The following is a 19,572-nucleotide window of genomic DNA, read 5'->3' as shown; positions in this document are numbered from 1 at the left end:
AGGGCCTCCCTGGTGGCCTAGGGGTTAGTTCTCAGCACGATCACCACCACGGTGTGAGTTCGATCCCCGGCCAGGGAGCCACGCTGCAGCAGGTCTGCCTGGTGTGTCTGCCTGGTGTGTCTGCCTGGTGTGTCTGCCTGGTGTGTCTGCCTGGTGTGTCTGCCTGGTGTGTCTGCCTGGTGTGGGCCAAGCTCTATGCATTCCCACCAGCCGGGAACTGATAACCACACTGCTTGAGGCGTGTCTCTGACCCTAATAGTAGGAGCGGAGCGGGGGCCTCCCTGGTGGCTCATCGGGTTGAGCGCAGTGCTGTGAAGCTGTTCGTCAGCCTCAAGCAGTGCGGCTATCAATTCCCGGCTAGTCAGGGAGATGCCCACATACGCTGCTCCCCTCAGCAGTGTATTTCGGTCCTTCTGCCTCTTCTACTCCCACCGTCTCTGGTGAATTCTCTCACCCGCCCGCCTGTACCCCAGTACTTGTATAAATAAATCTTTAAGAAAAAACAGCAAACAACGCTTTATTTACCCTTCTTCCCTTTATTTACCCTTCTTCCCCATTAGTTCCAAATCCTGAGTCTTTGTGTGGAATTTAAATCATGTGGAATTTAAAGGGCCTCATGGACATCATGTAACACATGTTAACACTGAGGCTGGACATGGATTATATAAGGCCAGTAGACAGACTCAGGAAATTGCCTTCCTGACCAGGTGTGTCGGGGGCAGGAGCTATTTCTTTGCATAGCACATATCAGCAGCACCTGGCAGGCAAAACAGCAATATGTGAAATGAATGAAATAAATCAGCGGTTTCCCGCTCTGGCTCTATGACAGGGCTGGCTATGCGACCTTGCTTAAGGTCTTTAAAAAGTTTCCTCTGCCGTGGGACCCAGCAATGCCACTCTTAGTGATCTTGCCAAAGAATGTGAAACCAACTGAAAAAACAGGATGCCCTATCATGTATAAGGCACCCTTCCTCACAACAGCCAGGACCTGAGAGCTACCTGCCTGCCCACAGACAGGAGGCTGGATCAAGATGCTGTGGTCTAAACTCACAGTGGAATATTACTCAGCCACGAACAAAGGGGAAATGTTGCATTCTCAGTAAAATGGAAGGAGTTGGAGGGAATTCTAACAAAGCAAAACATCGAACATACACATAGTGTGATTCTGCCATGTTAAATACTTACAAAAACTAGAAGATGCTAATAAGCAAAGGCATTTCTCAGGTTAAGAGGGAGAAGGTAGAAGGATCAAAGGGAGATGTTAGGAGTGGTGAGAAAAATTCTTAAAGAGTGAAAGTAAGGCTCCTATTTAATGTTTACAGCATATTCACTTCAAATATGTTGGGGGAAATTAAAAAAAAAAGCTAGGGCAGATGCATGGAGCAGTAAGGCCTCAGGACAGCCATTTTGTTTAAAGTTTCCTCCATAGACAGTAACCAAAACAAAGAGATACCCCACCGATTGGGAGAAAAATTTTGCACACAACACTAATGATAAAGCACTGATCACCAGAATCTACAAAGAGCTGATGAGACTCAACAAAAACAAAGTAAATAGCCCAGTCAAAAAATGGGCAGAAGAGCTAAAAAGAAACTTCTTCAAAGAGGAAATGCTAATGGCCAACAGGCATATGAAAAAATGTTCAGCATCACTTGTAATCAGGGAAATGCAAATCAAAACTACAATGAGATACCATCTCACACCAGTGATAATGGCACATATAAAAAAAAATAGCAACAACAAATGTTGGCAAGGATGTAGAGAAAAAGGAACTCTCCTGCACTGATGGTGGGAGTGCAAACTGGTCCAACCATTATGGAAAGCTGTGCGGAGATTCCGCAGCCTACTAAAAGATGGAGCTTCCATGTGATCCAGCAATTCCACTCCTAGGTATTTACCCAAAAGACACAGAAACATTAATTCCAAAGGGCACCTGCACCCCTATGTTTATAGCAGCACTATTTACAGTAGCTAAGCTTTGGAAACAACCCAAATGCCCAAAAATAGATGACTGGATCAAGAAGATGTGGTACATTTACACAATGGAATATTACCCAGCAATCAAGAAAGATAAACTCATGCAATTTGTAGCAACATGGATGGGGCTGGAAGGGATCATGCTCAGTGAAATAAGCCAGAAAGAAAAAGAAAAATACCATATGGTCTCACTCATAGCAGGGATTTAGAAAACCTAAATAAGGGACCAGGAAAGAGACTAATAAAGTAAAAAAATCAACAAGCAACTATAAACCAGAGACACTGGGGGTGGGGAGAAGGTGTAGGACCAAACCAAGGCGGGGGGTGGGAATTGTATGGGGACTATAACCAAGATGAAAATGCATACATTGTGCAAAAATTAAAAATGATGTAAAAATATATAAAATTAAAAAGTTTCCTTTATAAGTCAGAAATTATAGTAGCTACCTCAAATAACTGCAATAAATGCAATCATGTGTATATGGTATCCCAGGGGGCATGTGGCATATAGTTGGTACTCAGTGCGATGTAATAAAAAAACATACTTCACACAAAGCAAATAATAGCCATTTGCTTGGCTGGTCAATTGGTGGAACTGGTAAGATGACTCTCAGTTAAGTAGGAGAAAGCAGGTACGTTCATGGGACTTGGGTTCAGGTAGCTCAAGAGTTAGGGGCAGAGGAGTGGGAAGAAAGTCTAGGATTTGAGTGTGTCTCTGCTGTTGGGAGAGGCAGTTAGCACTCCCACTACATTTCACATACACGGATTTCTAAGTAGGTATTTTAGCTCCAAAAAAGCAAAGTTCCAGTCTTCGAGAGGAGTCACAGAAGATTCACACCATTATCAGCTATTCATCAGAAAAGCAGGACATGCAGACACAGTAAATTGTGCTCATTTACACAGCACAAACCCCCCATCATATATACTTTTCTTGCATCTTCCCCCCTCCCCATGAGTTTATTCTGCAGGTGATTGTGTATTTGACGCTATGGTCAGAAGTGTGATGAATACATGTCATCCAGTATGTTCTCTCACCATCTTAACTGCAAGAAAAGCAAGGACGAACTCTGCCCACTTATCCCCATGGTCTCATTGTTGTGACCTTCACATAATCTAGTTGACAATCTAGCTAGTACTCTACTTAACAATCTAGTTAGCAATCTAGTCTGTGATCTAGTTAACAATCTAGATAGTAATCTAGTTAACAATGTAGTTAACAATCTAGCTAATGATCTTCTAGTTCCTTCCATGTTCTCTTCTCTTTCTCATCCAGTGGTTCAATGTTGCATTTTATTTACTCCACAAACCATTGAAAATCCTTCTGCCAAAAAAAGTAAAATAGAACAACATTTAAAACGTAAAACTACACACAGATTTCCCACTTGGAGCCCCCTAGATTGAAAGTGACATCTACCCTCGCTTCCTCAGATCCTCCATCTTCAAATGAGTGATGACACAAAGAATTCACATCAAACACTTAGAATAAATCTGCGGAGATGCCAGGTGCTGTTGTAAGCACTCCGTGAAAGGGACTCACTTAGTCCTCACAAAAGCCTATACAGTAAATAACAGCATCATGGCCATTACAGGGGAGGAAACCGAGGCACTTCAAAATGGCTCTACTGAGGAGGCGCTTTAGTTAATGCAATTAGAATCCAAACGGAATACTTTAATTTAGAAGCCAGCATCTGAGAACCATGCAGATGGCTGTATCATATTCTGCAGATGCTGACGATGGTATTGGGCACACAGAGCAGACCCTGACTGTGATGAGAAGGGGAAAATCAATTTCCTACAGCCACTCACTCCCATGTCAGGAAGCACAGGACTTGACTATATAAACAATAAAAGCCATTTATTGCTGGAACTGGCTTAGAAAAAGACCCCCTAAGGCAAGAGGGCACACACTTTGTATTCTCTGCCTACAAGGCAGACCAGCGCATGTGCAAGCACTGGCTGACCTAAGCTTTTCGCTCTGAGTGGAAAACAGGTAGAATCATGAGGTCATTTCAAAGGAAGTAACTGCAGCCCTAGCTCCTGACCACATAGAGAAGTGGCCACTCTTTACCTGGGGCTTGGAAAACTATGGTCCATGAAAGGTCCTGCGCTGCTGTTCTGCATCTCCGCCTCTGAAATTCCATGAGCCGCCGCAGGCCGCTGCAGGCTGCTTCCCCTTTGAGACAAGACTCATAAAGAGTCTCTTTCCAGGTCCTTGAATCCATTGCCATTGGGGTTTCAGAGGGAACTGCAGCCAGAGGGCACGCCTCTTCGTGGAGGTGTGCATGAAAGCACCACTTCCCCCAGCCTCTGGTGAGGATGATGTCATTGGTGTGGCCACACCAAGGGAGCAGAACCCAGGCAGAACCCAGGGAAGTGCCCTTAAAATGGCAAAGCAGGCCCAGGCGGCGGGTGTGTCCTGTCTGTTCCCAGGAGAGCCTCCTACCAGCCCCGCTTTGTCTGCAGAAATAACAAGGGGCTCCTAAGTGCCCCCTCCTGCTAGTGGCACACTTGCCTGCTGAGTCTGCACCCATATCCCCTGCCCACCAACACCGGCACCCCCCTGACCCTTCTCTGGCACCTGCTTCCTGGGCTGGCATTGGCCCCTCTTCCTTTGTCATGACCCTAGCCCATGTCTGGTCAAAGCCTTGTGTGCACCCATCCTCATACCTGTTCACGAGCACGGGCAGGTAGGTTTTAGGCAACACTGGCCAGGCTGCCAGAGAAGGGACACAGACAGAGATGTGGCATGGCATAGAGTAAACACAGTTAGGCTCCCTGGGATTGGGTGCCAGGAAAGCCCCTTCTGAGAAGGTGGCGTGAGAACCTCCTCTCCAGTGTGACCCAGGCCCAGCGTGGGTCATGGCTTGCTCAACACAGCAGCTTCAGCAGACACCTGGGGAGTCCTTTGCACCTGCCAGTGGGGCTGCCATGGGTGGGTGCTCCTTCAAGCTGTGCCTCCAGCTTTCCATTTCCCTGCATCAGGGTTCAAGGAAGACACTTGGTTCTAAGCAGGAGCATTTGCAAAGTGTAGCTGGGACCTCACTGGGGGTCCTCATTAGTTGAATGAGGGATGCATACACTAGATGAATGCCCAGGTCTGTCTCCCTCCACAGGATGACCCCATAGGACCTTCTCACAAGTGCTAGGGCACTGAGTCACATTTGCCCACAGCCAGAAATGAACACATGTACATGCTGGCCTTTCCTGGCCCCATCTCTGCCTCCCCATGCCCTCACTCCTGCTTCCTGGGACACCTCCCAAGTCTGTCTCGCGCTCTGGTTTAGGCCTGATAAGCTGAGGCAGAAGCTCATTGTGGTGATAGTGAGAGCCAGCGGTGCTTTATAAGATCAAGCCAGTGAGGTCAATTTGTACCAGACGGGAACAAGTCATGAAACAGCTTAAAATTTCAGACTTCCGGGGCTGGTGATCAAGATGGCGGAGTCCCGCCAACAGGCCTTAAGGCAACAGCGGTGGCTGGGATCTGCCTTACCGGAGTCTGTGGGCCTCTGCTAAGCCAGCTAAAAGGCCAGGCAGAGAAGAAGGGACATTCCTGTAGCCGCTCCTGAAATGGGGTCACCAGGGAAGCCACAAGTCAAAGTTCTGACTCAGCCCTTCTGCAAGTGCCCAGAGTCATCTCTCACACATGGGATAGGGCATGAAAACCACAGCTTTCCTGACAGCTGCCCATTTTCAATCTGCTAAGCAGTTTTCATAATGAACTCATTTGCTTCTCAAACAACCTTGCAAGCTCCTCTCCCCACTTTACAGATGACAAAAGGGAGACCATTAGGGACCAGAACCAAGACTCTGGCATTGTGGCCTTCCCAACCCCATGTACTGGCCAACCAACCACCCAGCCAGGGGCCAATGAGGCTGCACCCCAGGTCCCAGGCCAACAATTCACCCTGAAGGTGTGAACTTGATGGCTGCTGGCAGCAGGGGCTGGAAAAGCATCACACACAGCGCAGGCTCACCAGCAGCATCTGGGCAGAGATGTGCCCAGTGCCTCAGACTCACAGTGGCCCTGTGTCCTTGGTGGCCCCAGCTTTTCCTGCACACACGGGGACTGTCTCTCTGATCTGTTATCTATTTTCAGGGCCTGAAGGGAAAGGACTCCCGGTCAGCATGGGCAGGATGCTCCGCTTCTGGTCATTTAGAAAAAAAGTTCAATATAGAGAAGCCAAGCAAAGCGTCAAAGACACACTTTAAAATAAACCTTTGAAAGCTGACCATAGATCTGAGGCATCCAAGAAGGGAGCGAGAGGGGAAGTAGGGGGGAGGTGCAGGTGAAAATGGGAAAAAATGAAAAGTAAGCCCAGCAATGCTCTGGTGTGCAGAGCATGTTCACATTTAAGGAACACCACAAGTCTTGAGGGCCCTCTGCTGAGGGCAGGCAGAGCAGGAAGTCCAATGCCCATTCCAGAGAGGCAGGACAGCATGGTAGAAATGCCAGTTACCGGTCATGGAGTCAGCCCACGCCCTGCCCCCAAATGACTGTCACTCATCACGGGCTCCCTATTCCCCTTGGACGTGGACCTTGCAGATGGTGTGTTGGAGAGGGGGGTGTCTGAAGAGGGCAGGAGCCTTACCTCTGAACAGCCCCCATGCTAGAGATCAGACCCGCCAACACCGGCACCAGTGGGCCAGGCTGTGATGTTTTCAATGGGGTCCCGCCATGGGGTGGTATAGCAGTCAGCCCACTGTCACTGCAGTCAAGGCAGCTGTCTCCTCTGAGCTTAGTCCAGCAGATTCATGGTCACTTGGAGCTTTCTTCTGGAGTTTTCCAAGCAGGACTTCATGTTCTTGGGTTTCTGTGATGCCCCTTCCTTCCCCCAGCGCTGGCCTTTTTTCACTGCCCAGAAATCTGTGAAACAGCAAAGATACACACCACCCAGCCCAGGTGGAGGAGAGCCAGCCCCAAAGAATAATCCAAAAGACACAGCCAGGGCCTCCCCTGGTGGTGCAGTGGTTGAGCTCTGGGTTTGCGAGGCTGCCCGCAGCCTCTGCAGCGCCAGTTCAATCCCCGGCCACTGGCGAGGGTCCCACAAAAAAAAAAAAAAAAAGCTTGCACAAAAGACACAGCCAAGGGCACCAGACCCAGTCCCAGAACCCAGAAGACCTGCTCTTGGTCTAGCTACGCCTCTAATCCTCGCTGTCACCAGAGCACATATCCTGGGCCCCAGAGCCTGGTTTTCATGTCTAAAGTTATAAGGTCGGTCTTACGGATACCAGACCCCCCTGCTAACACTACAGGATTCTAATATGTAGACACAAGGCTCAAGAGAGAAGGATGTGAGGGGCCTCCCCGGTGGCGCAGCGGTTGAGTGCTGGGTTGCGAACCTGCCCGCGGCCTCTGCGGTGCCGGTTCGATCCCCGGGTGCTCCCAGGCCACCGGAGGAGGGTCCCACATGGTGTGCAGACCTCTCCTGCCGCCCGCTACTCCCCTCAGCAGTGTACTTCGGTCCTTCTGCCTGCTCTGCTCCACGCTCTGGCTCTGGTGAATTCCCTCACCCTCCTGCATTTCTGACTGTACCCAGTGCTTGTATAAACAAAACAAACAAATAAATAAATAAAACATGCCTCTATTAAAAAAAAAGGATTTAAAAAAAAAGAAAGAGAGAGAGAAGGATGTGGGTTAATTAGTCAAAGCTGTGGGATAATTAATGAAGGTGATTTCCCCAGACTCCAAGGGAAAGAGAGACTTCACTGAAGGGGAGAGAATCGTCAAAGCTCACGTCATCTTTACAACAGCAAAAGATCAACATTTTCCATATCAGCAAATTACACTGTCTGAACAGCAGCAGAGAGGAGAGGGCTCTGCACTTGGATTGACCTGAGTTCGAATCTCACCTCCACTCCCAACAACTGTGTGATGGATCGAACCCCTCACTTTCTAAGCTTCATTTTATCACTTGCAAAATGGCTCTCTCGGGAGGCTGTGGTGGTTAAATGACATACTGTGAGTAATGTGCGTGCCAAGCTGTGGCAGGGAATTCCCTTCATTCTCATCAGGCTGGGGTGAGGGAGGAAGCTAGTTTGGGAAAGCAGGGGGAGGAATGCAGGCGTTTCATTTGTTCATGTAGGTATCATTTATCTCAACATTATGTGTCGGCCACTGGCAAAACAGAGACAAATTAAACAGCACCTGACCTCAGAGAACTCAGCAGCCACAAAGACAGACATGACTGCCCAGACAAACACGTCCAGAGACATCCATGTACAGAGAAATCTGGCTACAAATACAAAAACTAGGGGGAAAAAATGGCCATCAAGAGGAAAACAAGGGCTTCCCCTGGTGGCGCAGCAGTTGAGCGCTGGGCTGCGAAGCTGCCCACAGCCTCTGCAGTGCCGGTTCAATTCCTGGCCACCGGCGAGGGTCCCACATGACGTGACAGACCTCTCGTGCCATGCCTGCTGCTCCCCTCAGCAGTGTATTTCGTCAGTCTGCCTGTTCTGTTCCCCGCTCTGGCTCTGGTGAATTCTCTCACCCTCCCGCGCTTCTGATTGTACCCAGTGCTTGTATAAACAAATAAATAAATCTTTAAAAAAAATAGGAAAACAAAATGTTTGCAGATAAATATCTAGACTCATTAACACATAGTCTCATTAAGATTGAGAGGACATTCGATCATCAAATTATATATACAGTTGAATATCGTTTGATTAGATTTTAACACACCCCAACATATTTTGTAGTTTGCATGGATGCGTGCATCTGTGTACATAGTTTTTAAATGGCCTAGAAGAATTTACATCACATGTGTGAACCTGTTGCTTCCAGAAAAGGTTGGAAAAAAAATGGGTCCGGGGATAATGGTTCAAGGGGACAGAAATTCCATCTGCGTGTTTCAACCATGTTTCAAAAGGCAAGGGGAAAAAATGCCAAAAGCTTAGTCTTTGTTCATTGGGATAGTGAAGATATGTGTGCTCATATACTTTACACCTTTTCTTATTTTAAAAAATCTCTCTAAATAGAAGCAGTGGATGTAAAGGAATGTGTTGCACAAACAGGAGTGATGGGCATGCCTGTCCCTGTTATCCTAAGATGACCAAGGGAACACAGAAGCCACAGCCTGATCATGGCTGGTGGGAGGGGTGGGGAGGACCTCACACAGCATCAGTCAATCATGCTGATGAGCCATGTCTGCAGTCAGCATAAAACCATGGTTTGAAGAAATGAAGATCTGGCTTTCACTCCTGGAGACACCGGTAACTAATGCGACAGGATCTTGAACAAAATCGCACATCAACACTGCAGTGCATGGCTTTGTCAAGTTCTTTGTGTCAGTTACCAGATAAAATGCAGACTGATTTCTATTCAACTTCTACTTAGTGTGAGCTAATAATTTAAATAGGCCTTTCAGGAATTTCTCACTCTCTTGGAGAATAAAAGTCCCACCTCTAAGATGATGGTTTTCTGCCTGCTACCCCCAGTTCCTCTTCAGGATGGCACCTGGGTGCCATGCAGGGAAACTCTGGATGGTAGGGAAGCCACAGCTGCTCTGGAGAACCACCTAATCCTGCTCTGATGAAACCACCTTGCTGAGCATTCTTCTAGCACCCTACCCCACCCATCTAGCACGCAGCTGTTCATAACACACAAGGCCCAATGGAAGCTTGAAAGGGTCAAACCTCCAACCTCTCCTGGCTTCCTAATACTGTCTGATACTCTGTTTTGAGGTGTTTTCCCTGACATTAGTACAGCATCCTGTGAGGTGCCTCTGCCTCACAGCTCCCTGAGCAGAACAGGAGCTCCACCCTCTGTTCTAGATGTTTCTTTCATTTATCTAAAGCACTTACCTTCCCTTGGTGAGATGTCCACACAGCATTTGTCAACCCCTCTCCATCTTCGTCCCAGACTTCTTTCCACAAAACACTGGGGGATTGTGTGATGGTTAATTTTATGTGTCAACTTGGCCCCACCACGGTACCCAGATATTTTAACATGACTGAAAGCATTTTTCTTTTTTAGATGAGGCCTGGAGATAGCTGATTGCCCATCATGTGGGTGGGCCTCATATAATCAGTTGAAGGTCTTAAGAAAAAAGACTGTCTTCATTCAAGGAAGACAAAATTCTACCAGCAAAATGTCTTCAGATTCAAGCTGCAATATCAATATCAAACCAGCCTTCTAGTTTACCCTGTAGATTTTGGATTTATCTCTGATTCAAGATATATCTCCCTTATATCTCCATTATATTAGTTCTATTTTTCTCTGGAGAATCCTGACCTACTATAACTACAAAGGGAATGCTTTCTTTAACTACAAAATGCTTTCTTTGGCATTCTGTCTTCTTTATTCCAAGGTTAACCTCAAACTTGAACTTCACTAGTGCACAAGGGTATATGTTCAGTCTACTGCATTTAATCATTGACATGAGAAATGAAAAGTAAAGAAATTTAGCAAATCTTTTTCTCCTTTCTAATGCCCAGTTAGAAGGGCTCTGGACTTGCTAAAGAGGGCAAGTGCTGTCCTCTGAGTGTCCATCTGCCTCATGAGATTGTTCAACACATCAAGATATTAATTATCATTACCAGTGACTCATGTTTTGGAGAATTCTACCATGCACCAGTCACAATGCAAAATTTAACAGGGATTGTGAGCCCTGGCATTTGAGGTTTTGCAGGGGTGGTTAGATAAATCAAAGATCAAGGGACACAGTGGAGGTCATATGGGAATGAATGTGCCAAAGGTAAGTTTTAGATGCACGAATCGTTCCATTCAGTGTCTCGCCCAGGCAGTAGCTTGGCAGTAAGATCCAGGTGGAGGGTGGAGTTGCGACTAACATGTGGTCAGCTATGGAAGACCCAGTGACCTGGGGCAATGAGATTGCCCTAAGGGCCTTTTCTGTCTCTTGTTCTAAAAGATGTGATCCTAATAAGTTTGACTTTGAGTCCAAAAAAAAAAAAAAAAAATCTGTGCTGGAATCAGCTTTGCCTTTTGCCCTGCCAGGTAAGGAGGAAACATTCTAGCAACTTCAGCCATGGAGTCTGAGGAGGATGGGAAATTCCCCTGGAAGCCCAGAATAAACTGAGGCCAAACTGGGCTTTTTCTGAGCAAACAGTTTGAGAGAAACCTAAGTGATGATGATGTGGAAGAACAACCGGGGCTGTCCCCTTGCACAGAAGCAAGGTTGATGAAAACACAGGGATTAGTACAAATGAATCATTGCCAGTCCTCTCCTTGAGAGTGTTTACTAGTGGCAGCTAGTGGCAATAAATACCGGATCTCCAAAAAGTGCTGACAAGTCACCCACCGTCCTGGGAGTCAGAGAGGTGGCTTCTGAAGTCAGTGGGAGGAAAAAGCGGGGAGTGGAGATATGGGGGTATACTCCCCCTTCCGGAATTCAAGTTCCTCCTTTTGGTCAGATAATTTCCTACTCTTTCAGAGGTGTGGGTGCTTCTAGAATCTAGATGAATGGTACCCGCCATCCCAAGCTCCCGTCCTCCCGTGTGGGTGTGATTTCTGCCTTGATGATCTGCCTGGTGGTGAGCTAAGGACACAGGATGGGAAGCTGCCTGGCTTCTGAGGACAAAATAAGGGTCCCTGGGGTGCTGTTCTCTCCAGAAGTTAGGGCAAACAGAGTTTTAAAGAGGCAAGGCTCCATTCAGTGTCTCAACCAGGCTGGTGGGTGTTTCTGATAAAATGGATAGAATTAAATACAGACAGAAGTGAGAAAGGGAGAGGGGGAGAGAGCTAGAGGCAGACAGAGAATCAGAGAGGTGTACCAATAAAATTGAAATGTAAAGGGCATAGTGGATTGAGTCAATCTCAGTAACCTGGTCTCCATACTCTATCATGCTATCCAGTATGGAGGGAAACTAGGTGAAAGTCAGAATGTCACTGTATTTTTTTTTTTTCCAAAGGAAGGGAAAAAAACCCCACAGTTTTAATCCTTACCTGGTTGGGGAGATAGCATGATCACAAAGGTAGTTTTCCCAGGGCAAGTCTCCCCCATTGCCCTCCGGATGTGCCAACCCCTGCAATTTCCCTAAATGCGGGAAAATTTGTAAACTAAAACACAAAAGAGGGTTGATTGAGCTGTGATTCACCACACAATTCACTCACATACAGTGTACAATTCAGTGGCATATTCACACATGCATCCATCACTACAGATGGTTCTAGAACATTCTAATTATTCCCCCAAAAGAAACCCTGAATCCTTCACCCCTCACTCCCAACCCCCATACCTCAAGCCCTCAGCAATACCGAATCTGCTCTCTGTCTCTACAGTTCTGCCTGTTTGGGACATTCCATGTAAGTGAAGTGACCTGCTGTGTGGTCTCGGTGGCTGGTCCCTTCCCTGAGCCTTCACTGTGCCTGTGTCCAGTCTGCCTTTTCACTTAGGAGCAATATTCTACCTGATCCCATCAATCGCCTTTTATTTCTCTATCAGCTTATGGATATTTCAGCCATTTCCATTTTTTGACGCCACCCATAATGCTGCTGTGAAGCGGCAGGCTTTTCTTTGGACATAGGGATGGAGCTGTTGAATCACAGGGTAACTACGACTATTTATCCTTTGGACAAATTGCTAGACTGTTTTCCAAAACGCCTGCTCCATTGGATATTCCCACCAGCAGTGTTTGGGGGCTCCAGTCTCTCACTCCTCCCCAATACTTGCTAGAGGTGGTCCCTTTCTGTCATAATCATCCTAGCAGTTGTGAAGTGGCCTCTCACTGTCGTCTTAATTGGTATTTTCCTGATAGTTGATGTTGAACATCTATTCATGTGTTCATTGATCACATGAATGTTTTCTTAGGAGAAAGGTCTATTCATATACTTTGCCTATTTTTAAAAAGCTGGGTTATTCCTCCTTTTATTATTTCGAACAATGGCATGTGACTACAAATTCGATACAAGTTCCATTAAAAAATAACTTTGGGGACCTCCCCTGGTCGCACAGCGGTTGAGTGCTGGGCTGTGAGGCTGCCTGCAGCCTCTGCAGCACCGGTTCATTCCCTGGCCACAGGCGAGGGTCCCACAAAAAAAAAAAATAAATAACTCTGCCTCTTCTGTTCCCTGCTCTGTCTCTGGTAAATCCTCTCACCCCACACCTCTGGCCTGTACCCCAGTTATTGTATGCATAAATAAATAAATCTTTAAAAAAAACTTGGAGGGGATGGAAAGGAATTCATTTTTTAAACAGGCAACCAAGGGCAGGAAAAGATGTTCCACATCACTGGCCTTTGGGAAAGGCAGATTAAAACTGCAAAGAGATGTTGTTCCGTATCTATCAAAATGGCTAAAATAAAAACTAATGACAAACCAAATGTTGATCAGGAAGCAGAGGAGCTGGGTCAGCACACATGGCTGGTGGGGGCGTGAGAAAGAGCAGCCCCCTGAGCAACTGTCTAGCGGTTTCTTATCAACACAAACACTCGCTGCCGTGCAACCCAGCCCTTTCACTCCTGGGCACTGTCCCAGGGAATGAAGACTTAAGTTCACACAAAAACTTGTCCATGGTGGCTCACAGGAGCTTCAACTGTCATTATGCAAAATTGGGACCAATCAGAGGTTGTTCAATAGGTAAATGAATGGCTAAGCCATGAGCCACACTGGAATCAGGTCACAAGCTTTATGGACTTTTGGCACCTGGGTGTGGGGACTTTCCACCTGCCTGAGTACAAATCTGCTCTTAACCTTGTAGAGAAAGTACTTCCCCCTGCCATCTGCTATACAGGACACACACACCTCCCTTACAAAGCTGGCATGAGGACCACCCACATGAGCTAATTTGGCATTGCCAAAATTCCAGCATCCCTACACCAGCACCTTCTTTTCTGCCAAATTCATTTAACACCAGAATTTTCACTCATTCATTCATTTTTCACTAAGTCAAGTCTCTTTTTTACTTAAGAAATCTAGTTGTTGCAGCAAACCAAAGCCAATGCTTTTATTCACATTTTCACATCTTTGAAAGCAACATGCTTCTTATAATCAATGGTGTATAATGGTTTAATTAATAGAATTATTTTTTCTTAATGGAATATATAATGATATTTTCATCATCAACATCATTTTAGATTCTATTAAATATGAAATGTCACATCTTTAGATAGAAAACCAGGATTTCTTATTATAAAAAGGGGCCATTTAAATAAATACATTTTATTAAATTAAATTTTAATTAAATTCCCAACATAATTAGTGTTCAGCTAGAATGTGCTGCTTGCAAATATTTTAGCCTGAGGCTTGCTCCTGATCTATTAAAAAGGGGAAATTTGGCAAAGGGGATTAGCAATCACTATCACTGAACTGATAGGATCTTCATGATGTAACATAGTATATAATTCTATGTTATGCATAGTCATGCTATGTGCCACCTAAAACTATCTCCATTAGTGGGAAATGTCTTTAAAAAGCAATGGGGAAGGGCGGTGAGTTTCCTGACTCCTCTTTGCAGAATCCAAGCAGCTGGACAGACTTAGTGACTGCAGACCAAACCTACACCACTGCTTTGGGGAGTTGGGTGATCTATTTGCTGTTTCTAAAAGAATGGAAGAGGGCAATTGTTCCAAACTGAGAAGGCATGTTGGAAATGTCAGCTGGAGGAATATATGGATGGGATCTTAAACCAATATGGACAGAGCTTTGAAGTAAAATGTGGAGTGAAGGAATAAGAAACTGAGTAACATATGTTCAGCCTCATACGTGTAAATTAAAACCTACATGTTCACCATAAGTACTGCCCATTTTCAAATATTTGCACATACTCTTACAGTGGGGCAGGGAGAGAGGAGAAGGGGACAATCGCACAGGGAAGAAAAGTAATATTAATGACACAAAAATAAAACAAGGGAAGCTCTTTGGACTAATAAATGATACTATCCCCTGAGATGAAGTATATGGGTAACTCGATAAATCATATAAAAATATAACATGAAGTTTCTATCAGCATCACAGGGGTATATGGTAGGGACTCAATGAATGTGGGTCTCTTACCTCTAGGATAATCTACATGAGCTGTTGGGAATGTCCTCAAGAATTCCAAGTGGCACTGTCCCCAGGTAGAACTCCAACTTCCCTGTAGGAGAACCTGGGATTGGTCCTGGTAATCCCCACTCTCAGCCCCCCACACCTACTCCAGATGCCTCTGGTTCAGGAGGCTCCACCACCACTTACCATCTCCAATGCCAAGGGGCATCTGAGGCCAAACTGACTTCCCTGAACAGACTCACAGACCCTGAGAGTTGATCCAGGTGGAGGCTGCTGACGATGGAGCCCACCAAGCCACTGCACAGCTGGGAGGCAAAGCCAGGGAGGGCTGGAGACTTTATAGGCTCCCAGAATGATATTCTTCAATGTGTACATGCATCCTCCCTCTCCACACACACAAACCGGTGGCAAGGATGTGGAGATCCAATTTCCATCCTTGATGGGACAGACATTCTACCCAGGGTGCTGCCCACCAGCTCCAGGGGACTGAAGGAGGAGGAGGAGGGAAAGGAGCTGGTGGATAATCTGTTGTAACCTCCAGGGGAGAGTGATTCTGTGAGCCAGGACTTCTCGAAGAGTAAGGAACCACTAAGTCTGTCCAGCTACTTGGATTCTGCAAAGAGGAGTCAGGAATCTCTCTGCCTCCAAGACTCTCACCTTCTGCTCTATCTGCTCTGTCTAGTTCCCGGTACCTATAAGAACCAACAAATAAACATGTACTGAGAAACCCCACATGCTAATCACTGTGCTAGGTGTTAGAGACCCTGAAAGGATAGACCCATCCTTGCTTTTGGGAGCATACAGCCTAGTGGGCTAGGGCAGGGAAGGGCAGGGATGCACAGGAATGACCATGTGGAGAGCTGGGTGCATGGGGTGGGGTGGGGAGCAGAGGAGAAAGGGAGGGGGGCACTTCTGACAGGCATGGGGGGAAGATTCATAGGGGCTTTGGCTCACAGAAACTGAGAGAAGACTAGAAAACCAAGCTTGAAAAAAATTGGAAACGGCAGTTCCAGTTTCTGGGTAGCAGGAAACAATGGCCTTGACCATGCCTTGGGGAGGACTGTCTCCGTCTTGCCTCCTTTGCTCAGGATTCAAAGTCGGAAAGGTTCACTCTTTGTTTTCAAGAAGGCAAGACATCACAAACTTCCCTCTTGGGTGCAAGTTCATTCCAGAAAGAAAATCCAATCAGTGTTGCCAAAAGTGGGAAAAAGAGGTTATTGAAAAGAAAAAAATATCAACTCGTAATCGGGCAGATCCAGCTAGTTTGCTACCTAGTCTCCTCTGAGTGGGTTCAGAGTGGCTAGTGCCCAGTTTCCAATCTTCTTCCCTCTGTCCAGACCTGCTTGCAACTCAGAGTAGTTGTAAGATCCAGCTCTGGCCCACGAGATGTGGGTGCTCCTCTGTAGCCCCTTTGAAAGGAAATGGCCCTTTGACATTTGCTTCTGCCTTTCTTTGCACCTAAAAATAGTCGTGATGCCTGCAGGCACAGAAGCCCTTGTGCGACCTGAAACTAATAGCAGTATTCTAGAGCTGCAGGCCGGAGGGCAAGAGGAGTCCATGATGACTGAGTCCATGATGACTTTGTAACACTACTTAACTTCCAGTGGAGAGGGACTGAAACCCCAGAAGTGAACTTGAGAACCTACATTTGCAGTAGAGAGCTGGAAGAAGGTGGTCTTCTAGTAGAGCTCAGCTATCAATGGACTCTACATGTTGTAGGTACCTGGCCTGGTCCCCGTAATAAATCAGAACTCCCCCATGTTAGAGGTTCATGGTTCACTCTTCTTTCCCTCTGGGCAGTTAACGAAGCCACAATAATTGAAGCCACCACTTGGTTTAATGTCTATGCCCATTATGAGACTCTGAATTTTGTAAGGGTCCCATCTATGCATATATATCTACATCCATGTCCATCAACCGGCTGATGGCTCAATCGTCTATCTTAAACCATTGATGTTCTGGTGTCCAGCAGAGTTCCTGGAAGAACATCGGTCCTCAGATCTTTGCCCGGTAAGCGGATACACACATGCAGTATGAATGAGTGAACTGAATGAAAGTCACGAGTTGAAACCCTATTTCAGGTTCTTTATCTCCTTTATTTCTAGTAAGAAAATCAAGACATGAATAAACAAATTGGGGATTGCCCAATTCTTCATAAGAGCACAGACACCTTTGCAGACAGGGGGCTGGTTACTCGCTGTACTTCTCTCCAGGGACTTTCTTGGAGCCCAGCCTGTCTCTTAGGGTGCACCCAGATTCTAAGGACACGTCCATTTCCCTTGTTCTAAAAGCTTTGGTCTAAGAAAAGTGGTCCCGCCTGCAGTCTGCTGATCATGGGGGGTGTCCAACCTTGTGTTCTGTGCCATTTTCCCAGTGGCCCTTCAGACTGCCCCCACACCATTAGGTCCAGGGGTTGATGCAAAGAGCAATGAGCCTTTCCACAGCTCTGAATCAGGGCTCTTTGTGTATCATGCATGTCGAAGCCACATCAAAGGCTAGCGCTGCTGCGTTGCTGGGACTACACTGAAAGTCCTCAGGAGCCACAGCAGGGGGATGGGGTGGGGCACAGGTTCCTGAGGTGCTGCTGGCTCCCTGGGGGACCAGGTACTTTCCTGAAGAGAACACATCATTCAACTCTTCCTGTGCTTTTACTGTAAACTCTTGGTTTATTACGCACCTAAAAGGAAGGACAGAGGGGAAGGAAAGAGAGACAGACACAGGGGAGGTTTGATCTGAAAGAAACACAGCAAATTGCAACAAATTCTTCTAAGTTCAGAGCTGTGAGGGACAGCACCCCCCCCCACCCCACTGCAGAGATGGTGACCCAGAGAGAGAAAGTGATTCCCATGATCCAGGAAGCTGAGAGGGTAAAGAGGAAGATCCAGTCCATCCAGACATCATCCCTTCTCCCTGGTGCCAGCCACTGCTTCTCAGAAAACATAAAAATGAAAAAGCCCACGGCTCTGCTCTCACAGAGACCCTTGTCCAGAGAGAGATGATACATTCAGCTCAAGGAAAGCCCAAGCTGAGGGACAGAGGGCAGACTCAAGCACCAGGAGAAAAGTGCAGGGAGTAGAAAATCCACATGGGTTCCCAGGTCTTTGGGGTGCATGTGCATTCACTGGAAGAAGAGGGTCACCTAGGCAGAGGGACAGCAAAGGCATCTGAGTGGGAAGCACACGGTGCAATCCCAGTGATTCATCCCCTGCCTGAAGCCTTGCTCGGTTGGAGAGACCACTTGCAGCTAACTGACTAGGAAGACAAGCCTACCAGCTCTGAAACCTCCTAGAGCCGGGAGGCACCTGTGCTGGTGTCTGGGCTGAGCACAGCCTGGGCACAGGAGACCCTGCCACTGCTGAGGGACACCGGGACCCAACCAGGAAAGCTTGAGGCCATAAGGAAGCACAGAAACCTGTTAAAACAAGGTTGTCCTCAAGAGTTTATGTAGAGATGCCCCCCAAGACCACCTGCAAGTTCCCCATATTCTGAAGAACAGGCATTCTGTGTCAAGACTTGAGGACAAGTAGCCAGCGGGACCCCATCAATACTGCAGACTCTGAAAGGACTCAAAGTGAGTTCTTGCAGAGGATGGCGAGATTGGAGAACTGAGGCTTTGAGAGAGAATTTACTGGGGTGCTCAATTTTTCCTTAACCCCAAACACATGGTAGAAGGAAGGGGTGTGATGTACTCTCCCACCTCAACCCCTATGAAGGCCCTCCAAGGGGTTATCCAGAGAGCTCGACCTGTGATCTCTGGAGTGAGTGTGATGGTCTTCATCTCTGGAAGGAAAGGAATCTCTACTCAACTATCAACTTCTTTACTCTTTTGTTTCTCTCAAAGTGAACACAAAAAGGACCATTTCGAACGTATCTGCAACACGCTGTTTACACCCATCAGGATGATTTTGAGATTCATCATTGCTGCTCTTGTCAGTCGGGTTCATTCCTTTTAATGCATGCCATATATTTATTCATTCCATTTTTTATTTACCTATTCCCATGCTTAACTTTTCCCCCTACAGTACAAAAGTAGTGCATGATCAAAATGTAAAACTTAGAAAATACAAAGAAAGGGACTCATGTAAAGCCTGTTAGAGGGGTGATGGAGACAGATCACTCCATGACAATGGGGAAGCAGAAGCAAGGGGGTGAGGAGAGTGGCCCAGGCTGAGATAACAATGATGTGGTCACACCATGATGACAGGAGCCGGTGCCTCCTCCTGACGCCATGTAATGCACCCACAGTGGGGTAGTTGATGTCTGGGATCTGCTGACGGGGTGAGTTAAAATGTTTGCCAGCCTCTTTTTCCATTTACATATAGAAAAACAAATCACTTACAAGAGACAGTTTCCTGGGATCCCTGAGTTACAAATGTAAATGATGCTGTGAGGCCAGGGAGTGGGGAACATAATCTTGTTTTGACTGCAAGAGGGGCCACTTCCAGAGAACTAAATGACAACAAAGCAGCTCACTAAGAAGGAAAAGGGCCAATATATATAAGCTTTCGGCAAAAAGGCCTAGGCATTTGGATGTAATTGAAGAGAATGATGAGTGTGGAGACCAAGCAAGAGTCAGACTCTGAACAAGACCTGGGCTAACATGCACAGAACTGCAAACAGGAAAAAACACACAGGGCGCTGCCAGTCCGGGT

At 46.7% G+C, this 19,572-nt stretch overlaps 1 pseudogene; it reads left to right on the top strand.

The window, feature by feature from the left end:
- The first annotated feature begins 11,870 nt into the window (after window positions 1-11,870).
- LOC119233191 (U1 spliceosomal RNA) lies at window positions 11,871-11,999 on the top strand (annotated as a pseudogene).
- The last annotated feature ends 7,573 nt before the right edge of the window (window positions 12,000-19,572 follow it).

Source organism: Talpa occidentalis, unplaced genomic scaffold, assembly GCF_014898055.3.
Source record: "Talpa occidentalis isolate TD23 unplaced genomic scaffold, MPIMG_talOcc4v2.1 talOcc4.7, whole genome shotgun sequence".
NCBI classification, from domain to species: Eukaryota; Metazoa; Chordata; class Mammalia; order Eulipotyphla; family Talpidae; genus Talpa; species Talpa occidentalis.
This window is presented reverse-complemented; position numbering and strand designations above follow the sequence as displayed.